Genomic DNA, 16,425 nt, shown 5'->3' on the forward strand with positions numbered 1-16,425 from the left:
GGTGCTTTCTCTGCACTCCTGTGGGTCTTTCATGGTTCAGAAAGCATTGGGCTGATCAGTCAAAAGCTGTGTGTAAGCTGTAGATAAATATATGTATATAATTGCTGAGTTTATCTTGAGGCTTAGATGTTCTTAGGTGTTTTGTAATTACATATACTGTAACAAGGAGCACTGGGGTTTGCTTTTTTGCCAAAAATACTAAATCAGAAATGCAGCACACCCACTGGTGAGGCTGTGCACAGGAGGTGGGGCATCCCTCTCCATATCAAAAGCAAAAAAAATAACCCAACATATTACAGATAATACAAGTTATGTCTGAGAAAACAAGTATAATCTGGAATACGATGGGTGGTTGGTTACCTGCATGTGTGCAGACATACAGATTGTATATTCAGTTTTAAGCCTTTGTTGTGTGGTTTCCTACTCTGTTTTCTTGAACTGAAGAATTTCTGTCAGGTTTAGTGGCAAGAGAGGGAAATCAGTAGGTGCTTGTTGGGTGTGATTATTCTAAGTGACATGTCTTCTGAGAAAAATTACCCAAGTGTGCAAAAGCATTGATTTAAGTGGGAATGCAAAAGAAGCAAGTAAGGGAAGAACATACAGAAAAATTTGAAAGACTAGAACCACAATTATACCAATGCTTGAAAAAGATGGTAAAGGCAGTAATGTTTGCAATGCTGAACTTTCATTTTAGGTTAAATGTTAAATCCATTTAGTCACTATTCCTTTACTTTTCTAAAATTGCTCCACAGAAAAATTCAGCATCTTCTAGGGAAAGATAGTAATTATCAATCAGACCAATGTTTCTTGAGCCGTCAGCATTTTGGTGCTTGTTTTCCTTTTAGCAGTCTCTAACTTTTGACTTCTGTGTTGTTTGTGTTTTGGAGTTTACTCCATTTCATGGTACAGAAAGGATGTTGTCTCTTAAGGTATATGCTATAAGGAAAATTTAAAGGGATATTTTGGAAATGTTATCTCAAAATGATTAAACTCAAGCTGTGGACTGTAAAAATTACAGCTTTATAGGCCACATGCCTGCCTACCCTTCAATCACTGTCAAAGTGATAATTTCTACAATAATATGTTTCTTTTATTGTTGGATTCTAAACAGCAAGTGCTGTTTAAACATTAAACTGAATTGTTTGTTAGTGCTGTAGTCAGTGTGTCATACATCAGGCCACTATAATCTCCCATGGAATGTAAAAATTCTGTCATGAATCATGGCTTGTATATCAGAAATTACTGTAATTTTGATTGGAAATTACAGGGCTCTTGAAATGTTTCTAATTATGATAGAATGTTACAGCAGCTTCCAACCTGTGTGCTCCTCAGATGTCTTTATTTACATGTCAGGACTCGGGGTTAGAGAACTGTCCATGTGCTACACCTTCCCTTTTCCATAGCAGTTCTTTGCAAAAGTCATCTACGAAGCCAATCTATCAGTCCCTATAATTATCTGGTCTGATTTGTATGATAGTGTATTTATTTAAGTGTGTAGTCTTAAAAGTTCTAATTGGGACACCTCTTCCAGTGCTGACTTTAAAAAGGGACAAGTAGTCAAAGTGGAGCAGAAATACTTCCAGAGTATTTGTGTAAAATGTAGATTCTTTTACAAACTTTGCTGTCAAGTATAGAAACCTAACAACACCAAACACAAAGTTCTTTTTACTTTTGCTGGGGAGATTATGCCTGTGTTCTCAGAGGTTATTTTTCTCCCGAGTTTAAGCAATGCAACTTTAATTTGCTTGTTGAGCAAAGTCTGTAGTTAACCAAAGTGACATTTATAGATGCTTCAAAGAAGTAATCTCTGAAGTGAATTGCATGTGTTGAGTCTTCTCTAACTACTAGTCTAAGTACTACCCAATTAATAAGACTTAAACATGTAACAAAACCACAAATATTAAAGGAAATCTCTGTGTTGTGGAAAATTGTGCATTGGAGCTTGTCAGTGGTACAGAGAAATATTTCTTAGGGCAAAGAAGCCTCCCTGCCACAAAAATATAGGCTTGCTCAAACAGTCTTTAAGAGAACATCTCTTGCTCAAGTCCATCGTTTCATTTTTGTATCAATTTGGGGGTATTGCTTTCCTGCTTGCAACTGGAAATCCTGGGATAATCGCTTCCAGTTGTAGCAAAAAAGTCTGAAGGACAGGTATTAGATAATAATGTGTTGGTCAATGGCTTTAAATTTAAAAAAGTAAAATTCAGCATTGCTCCTCTGGTCTTATTTTGGATATAAAAACTTGATTAATAGTTTAAATGGTATAAAACAATATGTGACCTAAAGCATCTCTGGCAGCAGACAAAGATAGTTGTTTTTTGGAGGGCCTTTTTTCTTTTTCCTTTTTTTTTGGAACTGATTTGGGTCAACATTTGATTGGGTGTTTTAAGCAGCCAGCATCTGCAAGGTGGCTGGGGCTTGCCTGAGCCAGGAGACTGCAGATAATGTCCTGCTGACTAGAACACTTTGTACAGAAGAGCTATTAAATGATGCACTACAGAAGTTTCTATTTAGGTAGCACCAGGGTAAAAAAAACAGCCTCCTGACTTGCACTGTGTTAGTGCCTCTGGCAGCATTTACCTGATTCACAGGGGGCCAAGTATGGGCTTGATGCTCAGCAAACTAGCTGGCTACCAGGGGCTCAGAGTAGCAGAGGTCATAGCTCAGGGCAAGGAAGGGGTGATGGGAACAGGGGGGGTTTGCAGTGATGCTCATGAGATGGTGCTCTGGCCTGGGTGAGTGATGATTTGCATACTTGCACTTTCACCGTGCACTTTGTGTGTGGCTTTTTGGCTTCCCGAAAGAAAAGGGACTTTCTGGCATGTGGGTTTGAGTCTGGGGACTTGGCTAGAAGATCCTTTTGAATGCTGAATTCTTTTCCTGTGTAAGAATGCAAATATACAGAATATATTCTGTATATTTTTAAAGCTTCTGTATTTTTAAGGATTGATAAATTATCTGCAGAATAGCTTCAAATTCTGTTAAATTCAAAATATATACTTTAAAAGTTATTATGGTTATACTGAGTAGTTAAGAAAGACACTAGAATTCTAATTGCTTGAATACATCTTATCTTTGGGGAGTTTTAAAACTGTAATTGGCAAAACACCGAATATCAGTATTTAAAATCTTACATTTTTGTTTCAAGTTGTCTGCCTAGTAGGTCTACATGTTTTTCACTAGGTTATATTGAAAAGAGAGTTTTAGAAAAAATTGTGCTAACAGAAGACAGAAAGGTTTATGAAGTGCTTTGTGTTTGCTTCCAGGTTATGGAACATAAACAATATAAACAATATGCCTTGCTAAAATTTAATCACCACACCTGAATAAGTCAAAATTAAAGAATCCACACATATATATAAATTTGTGTTATGCATTACTTTTACAATTTAATCATGCTGAGGTTTTATTCAATTTATAACCCTACAGTCTGATTCAAGTAATTATGAAAGCACATTCTTAATTTTGTTATTTCGAACAAAAAAAAAGTTGATTTGTGTAATGATCATTAAGGCATCATGGTTCAGTAACTGTGCATTGGTTACAATGTTTTCATGTGGGAGCCAGGGATGAGTTTTTTCTTGATGGTGACAGATGCTGAAATCTAATTTTATTCCATAAAAACAAACAAACAAGTAAACAAAAAAAACCCAACCCCAAATCTAAGAGTCCCAAGAGGTGAAGCAAGCAGACACTTGTGCTCCTGTATGTTCGCTGTGTTTTGCAAAGTTACTGTAATATTCATCCTGAAAAACTGTGGCCTGCACATGCTGGTATGAAGCAAAACTTTGCTGAAAATCAACTTACTTTGCAAAAGCTTTCTTAAATGTAGGAAATGACAGTTTGCAAAACCTGAAGTAGTATCAACTTCCCTACCTCTGAGAGTCTCATGTGCTACCGCGTGAGGTTGTTGACTACATTATTATACCTAAATGAGTTTACTTTATAGTAGAAAAATAGGTAAAACAGCTGATTTTCTGCAGTGTTAGTCCTGCCAATTGCTGTTCATGGCCAGGAAGGTACCAAATGCCTTCCTTTGTCACAAAATAAAAATGCCTGTATGTTGAATGTTAGATGCTTGGCTCTCACAGAACCATGCTCTGATTTTAATTTTAATATAAAACCAATGGAGTACTACCCATACCTCCAGAAACCTTATCTAATTACAGGGACCCATTGCTGACCCATTACTTCTGAGCTGTTGCACTGTGTTGCCCAATTTCCTGCCTCTCTGTTACCCCTGCCCTTCACTTTGGTTAAGCAGTTGGTCCCTTGGAAAGGAGCAGTTTTGCATGCGGAGCACAGAGGGGAAAAATCAGTGGTTCAGATCATGCTAGAGATTCCATCCTAAGCCATCACAGAAGTGCAGTGCATTTTATTAGAAGTGTTTGACTTTCTTAGTACGCACCTGGAGCATCCTTCTCTGAAACGTTCCCTGGGGAGGGAAGCTACGTAGGCTTTAGGCAGAGCAACCAACACTTGTGAGTAGATGGGAAGGAGTTAAATAGGAAGGGAATGCTAAACATCGGCACTAAAATTGCTTTTGGCATGCAAATACCACGCTTTTTCAGACATAAATATTTTCAGAATAGGCCATTAGAGTTCAGGTATATAAAACCCTGCTTTTACTGGAAATTTTAATGTTGTAGTAAACCCAGAGATTTATAGTGAAAAATTGATGTCTGTTATCTCACTTTTATCTTTTTAACCAGCAGTTTTAGATATGCTATATCTTTGATCTGGCTTTTTCCATCTAGAGACTAAGCTATATACTCTAATAGGAAAGTCATTTTTAAACAGCTTCCCACACTGAACAAGCACAGCATTGTGGATCTGGCACGAAGATGTAACATGCCATTACTGCAGATAGAGAATGATCTATTCAACTGTTTTCTAGTGGGGAGGGAAAGAAACCTTTTTATCACCAAGCATAGCCCTCTGGTAACAATGTGGCTTTAAGAAGGGAGTCTTGAAATTTGCTCCTAAAGGAATTTCCTCAGGGCCATGCACCTCGGGCTGCCCTAGCAGGGTCCAGCCCAGAGGGCAGGCAGGGGCTTGGTCCTTCACCCATCACCCTACTTCTCCATCAAGTCGCCTCTCTTTGTCTCCCTCAGAGTAGCTGAGTCACTTCCTGGGTTTAAATCTTGGCTTAAAAACCTTTTTTTTTAAATTTTCCTCCCCCTCTGCTGCCTGGGAGTGGTTGCTCTGGCAGCTGAGGAAGTACCATGAGCAGCAGGAATTTGGGCTGGGATCATATGTCAGAGAGGATGGGAGAGAAAGAGCCTGAACTGAGAAAGCAAGACGAGCATCTGTGCATCAAGAATTGCCCCACAAAGTGGTGTGGCCATTCAGTGGGATTGTGAAACTTGGCAGACAGGGCTGATTTGTTTCTTTTACAAAATCTTGCAGAGTCATAGTGTTTATGTTCCATCTTGCCCGGGTTAGAGAGAAGGAGATTTTCAGGTTTCGATTGGGGAACTAAATGAATGCTTTCGGAGCTCCAGGTCCTTCCTCTGCCCATGTCTTAGATTCCTTTATGTTATCTCTTTGCAGAAATACAGGTTAAAGCCTCAGGAAATTTCTTTAGGATTTTTTTTAATTTTATTTTCTAATTCTTTCTCAGAAAGGGGTAAAAAAACCTAGTTCAGTCCCTCAATCATGGCATAGCTGGAGAAGGGCCAGCATTGATCCTGGTCCTCTCCTACATGATTGGTAAAACCTCGGTGGAGTGGGTTGACTTCAATGAGTCTTGGCTTCCCATTATTAAAAAGTAAACAGCAACTTTTAGAATCCACAAAGATGCACTTAAAGGGAAACCGCCTTGAAATCACCAAAGTGGTTCGTATCAGTGTGCAGTTGCCCATGGACATCTGTATAGAAGTAAAAAAAAAAAAATCAAACCAAAAAATCCCCCCAAAAAACATTGAAACCTGAAATAGTTCAAGCCAAAGAAAAGGGCACGGGATGGAAAATACTTAGGAGGATTATATTGACCTCTTCAAACAGCTCCCTGGGCTCAAGCAGCCCTTTCAACACCTAGGGAAAAGGCTGGGTTTTTTGATATGGGAATGTAAAAATGTGCTTCCTGAGCATGCTTTTCACATGGGGTCTCATCAGCTGTGGCTGGAGGTTCCCAGATGGCCAGGCAGCAGTTCAGGTGCTGTGTGCAGTCCATATAGAGGCTGTTTAAAGTGCTGGTAGTAGCTTCAGGAAATGCTGTCTATTTGAGCCCTAAGGAGAGCTTCCCTGGAGGGATGTGGTGTGCACCTGCCCTGTGTTGGTCGGGAGTTAATGCTTAACGCTTTGGCAGGATGCAGCCCCGCAGGTGGCCAGAAACAGCAAAGCGGGGTTCTTGGTCAGGTGCTTTTTGTCTGGTGGAAAAAGCACGAATGTGTGGGAGCAGCTAGAAGTACAAGTTTAAGTCATTAAATGTACAAATGAGAGAATGGAGCCAAGTAGAGAAAGCTCTTTACAAAATACGAAATTCTGTTAAAGCAGCAAGACGGCACAACATAAGGAATGTTTGGTACATGTTATTGAAACTGAAAAATCAGAGTATGGAATGAATTGTAATTTAGCATAATCCATAATTTTACAGTTTTCATTTTGAATTATTTATCTTATATGATTTGATTAAAGATAAAACTGCCTGACAAGATCTTGAATATCTCTGCATGTCTTAATGACAAATGAAAAAAGTTCTCATTATAACTTCACCATTTAATTTTTTTTTATTTGTGTTGTTTCTATATAGCTGCCTTTTATTTTTAAAGCATATTTCAGATATGCATTGTGTACACGCGATTCCATAACCCATCAGGCTTCAGTGTTGCCTCAGTACCTCTGATTCAGTAAATCAGATCATAGGCAGCATGCTGTCATATAATAAGGTGTCTGATCCTTATTACCAGTTTGTTGATGCACAGACTCCTTCAAATTGACCATTGCAACACATGGTTTCCCCTGAAACTAGCTGTGATAATTAGCGTGGCTCTAATGAGACAGAATGTCACTGATCTTGTGCTGAACTGTCGAGTATCGACGCTACGGATGGGAACTGTCAAAGCTTGCCATCTGTGACAGAGCTTGGCATATTCCATTTGCAAGGTAGAGCATGCTCAATAGACTGTTTTTAAACAAATGGTCCATTTCTTGATTAGGGCTCTGTGTTCTGTTACTGTGGAAGACTTTATATCATAGTTAAACTTTTTGCCTTTTTTTTTTTTCCCTTGTTTTTGCTTGGCTAAGCTTGTTAGGAAACTCAAACCTTACTAATTCTTAAGCTGGTGCTTTCCATCTTCGTTTTTTGGGGAGAGGTGCTGGGGGAGATAATCATGTATTTGTTCTTCCTTCCCCAGTTATCTTAATATCGTTCTTCTAAGGCTAGTGCTTCCATGATGCTTTTATCTGATTTTTTTTTTTTTTTTTTTTTTAATTTTTTATTGGGCAGCAAGGGGTAGGGATGGTGTACTTTTGAAGGACAGAGGAACAGAAATTAAGAAGTCTTTGGTGACGTGCAGTGGCAGCGTGTGCACCTGGGATGAAGATGGAATTGGTCAGGGGAGTTGGGTGCCCAGGCTCCCGAAGCCGGCCCTGCAAAATGCCATGCAAAAAAGTCCAGCGCTGCTTATCATTCCAAAATATGCTTTGTTGCTTTTTATTTCCTCCTTCTCTGGCAGACCACACAGGGCTTGTTCTGAAGAACATTTTCACTAATCTGATCAGGCAGCCAAATACGCCGGGAAAACTGCTTTAATGATCCCACTAATTACCTCAAGTCAATATGAACTGTATTATTAGACTGAGGGAAAATATTCCATTAGGTCTCCCCCTTGGGAGTTTCTCCGCTTTGTGATGTCACCGAAGCCTTCGCCCTCTCGCTTGTAATTAATTTTATTTACACACGCAGGCACGCACAAGGTCACACCTGCACAACCGGAGCTGGCCAGGGAGCTAGTGGCACTCAGGCTTAATCAGATCTGTCATAATTACCATTCTGCATGTTTCTGACACACGCTGTGAAATATTTCAATTTAACTGCCGCTACCAGCACAACCAGATGTAGTGTGAGTGTGGCTGCATTGGAAATATTATTCCTCAGGATAAACTCTCTCCTCCTCCTTTTTCCTCCCACCCCCTCTCCCTTTTACAGCTAATGTGGCACAGAAGCTGATGTATCCTGTAAATCTTGAATGCAGCGCTAGATTGATAACAGCAGATTAGACAGTTTAACCACAAACAGCTTGTTCATTTTTCACAAATGAAAACCACATGTGGTGTAACTAAAATTTCAGGCTCCTCTTTTTTTTTTTTTTTTTTTTTTTCTTTCTCCCCCTCCTCCCCCTACCCCCCCCTTCATCTTTGGTTGTTGTTTCCTTTTGTGTGTGTGCTCCTATTAAGGTCTGCCTTCCACTGTAAAGGGGGAAAATAAAAGAGTAAACATATAGGGGGAAAGAGACACTGCTGTCTTTGGAGATTATTTCTTCATGACCTTTATTAAAAACCTTCCTTGATTTGGCAAAGAAATTGGATATTGCACAGTGGTTTTGTCTCTCACTCTGAGTCTTTCTAATCTCTGGGTTTTATGCCCACTTATTAAAGAAGTCATCCTACTGTGCTGTTTTTCAAAATAACATGCCAACAAATACCTTGCTTTAGGAAGAACTTCTAGCCGAAAATGTAGTCTTCACTGTCACCCGAAATTAGCAGAAATAAAATTTTCTGCCAAAGTTTTTCTGCACAAATTCTCTCTCTTTGCTAACTCTTCACTCTCCCTCTTCCTTTGGGGAGAAGATTCTTCATAAAAAATAATCCTCAAAGTGGTTAGAATTTTGGCAAATAGATTTTTATTTTTTTTAAATGAAAACATTTCAGTATTTCATTTGAAAAAAAGATTTTGGTTAGCTTTTAGGAAGAAACCTAAGTGTTGTCTTTAAATTGCTTGAGGTTTTTACAATAATTTTTTTTCAGTTAAATTGTTCATCTTGTCCTAATTAAACAATTGTCAATTTTTACTAAAGATTTTGTTTTAAAATAGTCAGCTCTTTAGTAGATTCACAGCCAGCTATTTTTCCTACACAGAGAGAAAATAATGCAATTTTGGTAGAAAGCTTTAATTATAAGGATCTAAACCAATTCGTAAAGCAAGGAAAAAATATAAGTGTGCCGAATGCCTCTGAGCAGGTATTGTCAGGCAAGAGGAGTAGAGCAGTGCATCTGATGGAAATTCATCACATCTAAACTGTAATAAGGCTTCCAGGGGAGGTTTAAAAAAAAAAAAAAAAAAAAAAAAAAGAAAAAAAAAGCTTTTTATTTTTCTACCCATTGCCAGTGATTGGTGATGCAGTGGCAGTGTTGAAAGCGCAGGAGGAAAGGGACTAAGATTCAGTGCTTCAAGTCAGCCAGAGGAAGGCGAGCAGGATAGTTTTTGAAAGCTTGTGAAGGCATAATTTGTACCAGAAAATTTGGCTACGTTGATGGCCCCTAGACTGCTGCAGAGAGGGTTTAAAACCCCTGGTCATACCGCTTGGCCTGAAGTTACTGACTGCGTAAATAGTTCCCCAAAGATGAGCTGGAGTAGGTCAGCTGTGCCAGTAGAGTAAGAGTTGGTCAGATGTGCCACCAGTGTCCCTTCCTTCATGGCAGTGTCACCTCCTTGTTGAGTCCTCTGGGGTCTGTGCAGACCCTAGACAAAAGGGAAATATTGTCTTGGTGATGCAGCTGAAGTGCAGGAGGTGCTATGGCTGCATATGTCTCGAAAGTGAGTCTGGAACGCAGCAAAGAGGATGTCAGGAAGGGCTCACCTTGGGAGAGACAATGTTGAAATGAGCCATCAGGATTCTTGGAAAGGCCCCGGGAATCCAGCTCTTGTTTCTTCACAAAACTATTAAAGAAATGTTGTGCAGTTGGAAATCACTGGATTGCCAAAAGAAAAAAATCATGGCACTCTCTCCCACCTCCTTTGAATCTTTTACTTTTAGCTCTTCTTTCTTAGGTAGAGGTGTTCCAGTTCCTATACTCCAGATGTGTGAATCAGCTCTTCCTCAGGCAGCACCTGCTGTCTGCCTGACAAGAGGTGCTGTGTCTGGCAGGATGGATTTTCTTAATTTCTCTTCCTGCTTTCTGTATCATCACCTTCTGTTTTGTTTTCCTTTCACCGCCTTCACTAATTCCTTTTACTGTAGCTCTCCTCTTAGCCCTTATTTGGCTTTTTCCCACTCGTCACCATGTACATCCTCACCATCCACTCTGGCTCTGTGTGCCCCTTTCTTCTGCCCTACTGCAGTCCCTGTGCCCCATAGCTGTGCCTAGGACATCCCACCCCCTAGGTGCATCCCACCCACCCCCAGATGCTTTGCATGAACACTGGCTCGTGCATGGGGCTTTGCTGGGTGGTGGGGAACTGAGGGCAAGTTGTCAGCACTGTAGCTGGCTCCGTGGGTGAAAATCATTCTATCATTTTATCAGGAGCAAGAGCCATTCTTGATTTCTCAGGTTGCTCATGCCTGCTGTGAGTGGCTCCCTGATTTGGGAGGCTTTTGAGGATTCATTGTATTGGTATTTTAACTTGAATAAACTAAGGCACTATTAAAAAAAAAAAAAAAATAAAAACCTAAAACTAGAAAAAAAAAAAAAGCCAAAAACAGGGAGAAGTCTGAGCAAGCTGTAGGAGAGTTAATGACTTACAGAAATGAAAACAAAGCTGTAGTGCAAGAGCTGAGAAGGGAGGCTGAGGAGTTAGCGAGCAGCCCGTGGTTCCCGGCAGTGGGGGAAGCAGGGCACCAAGTAAACAGCACAGAAAACAAAAGCGAGCTCAACCCGTAACTAAACAGGAAACGACAGGGTAAAATTCCTCCTGAAAAACCCAGCACTGCTAAACACGTTACTGCAGAGAATAAAGGCATCTTATGCAAACAAAAATATACAATAACAGTCTGAGAAGCGGTTTGTTAAAGGAGCAGCTGATTACAGCTCGGGTGAAGGGGTGTTGGGCAAAGGAATGAGAAAGAAATAATAGATACCTGTTTTCTTCCTGAATCTTAAGTTGGGGAATTCAAAACATAGAACACCTGAAAAAATGCTACAGGATTTCTGTGTGCAAGATGTGAAATGAAACAATGTTTTGCTCCAGTTAATATTTTAATTTCACCATTACTAGTAATTTCTCAGTGTCCTTTTTTTATTATTATTATTTTCCTCAAATTTAACCTCTAAGCCAAACTTCAGATTTTTGGTTATCAATTGCCTCAAACTGTTGGCACGTAATTAATAGACCAGTGCAAGCACGCAGCTAGCTAAGTGGTGAAAAAATCTAATTTTCTAATACTTACCTCATTCCAAATCTGCCAAATTTTTTCTGAATCCACACTGTTATTCAGTGGTCATCTCATTTTTATTCTCTGCCTCGTCATGTTTCCTGACTTCAGGATGACATTTGAGAAGCCCAGGATTGTTTCAGGATCTTTCTGAAGTAAAGGTGCCTGGACTGAGTAGTCCTTAGCAGAATCCCCTGAAGTTTTGGACCTCAACTGAGCAAGATTTGCACACATATCAGTTACATCTGTGGCTTTACTTATGACTAGATATTTTACTGAGCCTGGTGCTTAGCATGTCTAGTATGTGTCACTTGCAAGAGTGAGCTCTACAGATAGAGGAACTTTCCACTGTTTATATAAAAACACATTGTTTTTTAAAAAGCTATGATGATCTTAAATAAGATTATTTTTATTTTTGCTTTGGGGTGGCTGTTTTCGCCTCATCTGTAAGAAATCATTTACTGCTCTTATTAAATATGAGGAGAGAGCCTAGAGAAAGGGATTGATCCTTAGGAAAAGAAGACAGGATGGAGGGATCAGGGCAGGAAGAAGTATGCCTCATATAAGGGCAGAACTGCTGTTGTAGCTGCTGCCCCCTCTGAGCAGCTTCTGCTCCCTGGAAATATGTCTGGGGCTGGGCTTGGCTGACACTTTCTTGGCCGAGGAGGAGATATCTTAACACCAAGTGCTGCTCTCTCTAGGAGTTTTTCACTTGTGGGTGTTCTTGACCACAACCTGACAGCAACTACCTAAAACACTCTAGTGTTGGTTCCCAACCTTGGACAGCCAGGAGGGAGAAATTCCATCTTTCCAGCTTTCCTATTCTTTTGAGTCCATGACTCAAGCAGCCATGCTACACGTAAGGGTATTTTTTTTGTGTGTGATTTCTAAGAGCTTCACTGCCTTTAATTTTCCATGAATGAGATGCAAGCTTCTGGGTGCTCCCATTTCATTTGTTTGTCAGTGTGGATTCTAAAGATGTATTTAATCTGCTTTGAGGTAGTGGACATTATTAAAATTTTCTGATTGTTTCATTGTTTAACAAAATCCAGAAGAAAGTTTCTTTTAAATTTTCTTAAGTGCCCCCTTACCCTTGGCATTATCAGAGCATTAAGCATTCTTCACTCTGAAACTGAGAGCCATAGAAGCCAGCTGAGCTGCAAGGGAAAGACATTTCCTCAGAATATTTAAGTGTCCAATTCAAATATATATGAAAACATTTTGTTAGGCTGTAAAAATGTGACGGGATGTCTGCGAGCTAGTTGGAGCTCTGTGAGTTTTGGAATGATGTCACTTGTTGGAGCATCTTGTCAGCTAAACTGAATTTACAGTGAGGTCCAAATATCTATGAGCCTGTGATTCCTTGGTGTGTGGTTGATCTTCCTGCGTTCCAAAATGAATTCTGGAAAGAAAAAAAAATGTGACAAGAAGCCACAGATTTAAATTACTCCCTCTAGTAAATTATAATATTTAAAAAAAAAAAAATCTAACAACATGATATGCACACACTTAAGTAATTATGGAAGTAACACTTTGGCCCTATGACCTTTTTACCAGAGGTTTTCTCCCCAAGGCAAATTTTAAATCTCTCTAAGCAATATGATAATAAACATTCCCCCTTCACTTGTAAATTGATAGTAGTAAAAAATACTTTTAAATTGCCAGACTCTTTCTATTAAAAACTCTTCTCTAACTAAACTGCAGATGTAGCTGCCGTACAAAATTGATTGCATATTTAAGAATAAATAAATATGGGCTATTAATGGTCATGGTTGGATTTAGGGTTGTATTTACTTTCAAGGGAAGCATCAGTATTGCAGTGAAATCAGTACTTCTTTCTACTTAAATCAAAGATAAAGGGATATATATTACCAGTCACCCTCTGTAAAAAGCACTGACCCATTTTATACATCTGTACTATGAAATGTAATGTACCAGGCTAAAACTGATTTATTTAATAATTAGCAGGTTTTTGTTCTTGTTTAATTTATTTTTTTTTTATCCTTAAGTCTGTTTTTGTCACACATATCAATTACAGTGCCAGTTGAATCGTGTGTTGAAGAGGAAGGATCTGGAATAGAGGAAGGCAGAATACTACTTCACCCACTGTTTTTTGCATATATTGCTTTTTTCCTTTATTTTTAAATATGAATGTAGTTGTATTTTATGTAAGGTTTTCAAATGCATGCATATTATGCTTTTTGATTAGGGCTTGTGCCTATGTATCATCGGGAAGCAATTGAAGGGAGGTAATACTGTAGAAAAGATACTTTTGAAAAAGGGAAAGGAAAAGTGGAGGAGGCTGAGAGCAGAGAAACCAAGCTTGGGAGAGTCCCTTCACTTAGGTTATTCAGTTCTCTCTCTATTCAACTAAAAAGTAATGATGCTTATGTTTTCAGACCGTTTTAGAGTTACGAGATAGGTTTTTCTTTCATGAGCTGGTGGTACATCTAGGATGTTCACACTGCTGTTTGTTTAGTTGCCAGCCCAGGGAATGTACCTACCAGTTTTGATACATCTTCAGACCTTAGTCCAACACATTTTTGGTAGCACAGGCTCTTAGCCACTCACCATAGGTCTGGGTAGGAGGGGTCTAATATGTGCGACGAGACTGTGGGAGCCAGGCCACAGCTCCTGAGGTCATTTTAGTTTTGTATTTGTTTGCTGCTTGTCATTGAATTTTACAGGTAGCTTTAGCAGCTTCCCTTTTGCTGTTTGTTTGTTTGGATGTTTACTGGGGTAGAAATACATATATATTTTTTTAAGTGCTGCTTCTAGAGAGGAGAAAAAACAGAGAAGAAAAATAGACATTAGGAACCCTTTTCCCCTACTCTATCACCAAAAAAATTTCAGTGAAACACTATCAGTACCACTGCTAGCCTTTTGGTAATTTTTATTTTTTTTTTACAAACCAGAGAAGAGGCAGAGGTAACATCCGGCCAGATGGTGCAGCTGAATAATAGGTTGGATAAGAAATTTAAGGAAATGGCATAATCTGTTGTTCAGTATTCTTCAAAGGAAGTTTTTGCTGTTAATAAAGTTTACCTTTCTTCTGAAAAGCCCTATGAGGTTGTGGGGTTTTAGTTCATTTGTTTTGCTAAATCTCATCTATTATGATGGCAGATACAGATTAACTTAAAATTCACATCTGGCTTCCCCTTTCAGTGTTCCAGTAATGAAAGCCAGCGAAACAGATAAAGCAGAAATGCCTAGAGATAAAGGGCAGCTTCAGGTTTCAAACTTTCTCTGATTTAGGGGAATGCTCAAAGGCAAACTCTGAAACTTAAGGCTGATCAGTATAAATAAAAATGCCAAGGCGACCATCTTTCAGGGGACATTTTGTTATCACTTTAGGCCACATCTCAAGAAGAGGCATTCATATTCTGGTATCTCTACTCACCTTCTGAATTGGGCTGAAAACCAGCTTTTGGTTCTTGACGTAAGGATACATGGTTTTGTGAGCAAAGTAGGACAATCCCAAAGGGTTGAACATTCCCAGTAGTTTTTAAAATTGCTGGAGAGTTTGTGCCTCTCAGAAGCCAGCTCTTTAAATTATTGAATATATAAGCTAAATTGAAAAGATTTTCACTAACCAATGTGTTGTTTGGTATCAAAAGCTGCTAAGCCATGAAGATTATTAGTCTTCTGACAATTTTAGAAAAATATCCAGTGGCCCTTCTTTTAACAGACTTCAGTTCTCCTGTGCAGCATTTAGGAGCATTCAGCTTTACATAGGAGATAACCAGGACAATTTATGTATTTTAGGAAAGATAGACCTGCAGTCAGAATAAATTTTCCTTCAGTCAGGAAATTCCAGAAGAACATTTATTGAAGGCTAAGAAGGACTGCTTCAGTCATCTAGGCTTGTTCCTGTGTCTGAACCCACAGGTAGAATTCTTTCACCCAGAAAGAAATCAGATTTAAGTAATCTCGGCCTGAGAATGAATTCTGAAATAAATGCTCCGTTCTTACCCTGCAGTGGGTGTTCCCTGCTGTAGTTTTCCATATAATACAAATGTAATGCAAACTGCATTTCACAGATAAATCAAAGCAGCATCCATTTTTATTTATTTGTTGTATTTGTTTGTACCGAGGTGATATTTGTTTCTTTTGCTTCTCAGTCCCGTATGCATGGACTTACTGATTCAGAACCCCCTGAATTTTCAGTCCTCTTGAATACTGTGAGAAATCTCAGTTGAAGGGTTTAATGCATTTTCCAGTCAATGTGTAAGGGAAATTTGGCCTTATCAATTTAAGTGCTGGAGATCCTTTCATTGCATTATGGAAGAATCTTCTCTAAGCAGAGATTATTCTTAAGAACTTCATAACATTTAAAGGTTAATATGTTAGGTAAAGAACAATATCTTAAGACAAACATTTTTATTACAGGACATGAAGGGATAGCTCTGATTAAATTACATGATTATTTGAATGGGAAAGAAGACAAAGTGCATCATTTCTTACCCTCAACTTTAATGCCTTTAATCAAATAATGACCTTCTGGAAATAGTTAATTTTAAGCATTTGGAAAGATCAATACCACTTTGCCACCAAAAAATGGCCCAGATGATGAAATTTGATGTATTTAAAGTACCATTTCACCCTTTTAACCTAGTAAATAATTTAAAATGCTTTCAGTACTCCTTCGCTACCATTATGTATCTCATTCAAAGTATTATGACTTTTCCAAAAGCAACCTTTCTGTACAATGAGCAGCTTACAGGTTTAATACTGAAGACTAAGAACATAGACATATACTTCAGTGGTTACATTGGCCTTTTTTTCTTCTCTCCTATACATGGATTCTGTTTTGACAAGAAATGGAAATATCTATGAAGAACACAGACATTTGGAATGAAAATGAGATTTGTAAAGCAAGTTCGATGGCTTTTGCAGGGGAAAAATTCAATATTTAAAGTTTAATTCACAAGTTCCTTTGTTTTGTTTTGTCTATAAGCTTTTATGTTAAAGGTGAAGTATTTAGGTTGCTCAGACAGTTAAAAGCCCATTTTACCAAGTGTAATTTCATATCTGTGTTCTATAAACAGGAGTGCCTTCAGCATCGTAAATAAAAAAAAAAAATAAAAATTGCCCTCTATTAGCATGTTTG

General features: G+C 38.7%; 1 protein-coding gene across 11 annotated transcripts in view; it reads left to right on the forward strand.

Annotated features, from left to right (window-relative positions):
* SATB1 (SATB homeobox 1) overlaps positions 1–16,425 on the forward strand; it is a 93,280-nt gene that overhangs the window by 66,493 nt on the left and 10,362 nt on the right. The gene's annotated exons all lie outside the window — the stretch shown is intronic.

Source organism: Heliangelus exortis, chromosome 2 (genome assembly GCF_036169615.1).
Source record: "Heliangelus exortis chromosome 2, bHelExo1.hap1, whole genome shotgun sequence".
Lineage (NCBI taxonomy): Eukaryota > Metazoa > Chordata > Aves > Apodiformes > Trochilidae > Heliangelus > Heliangelus exortis.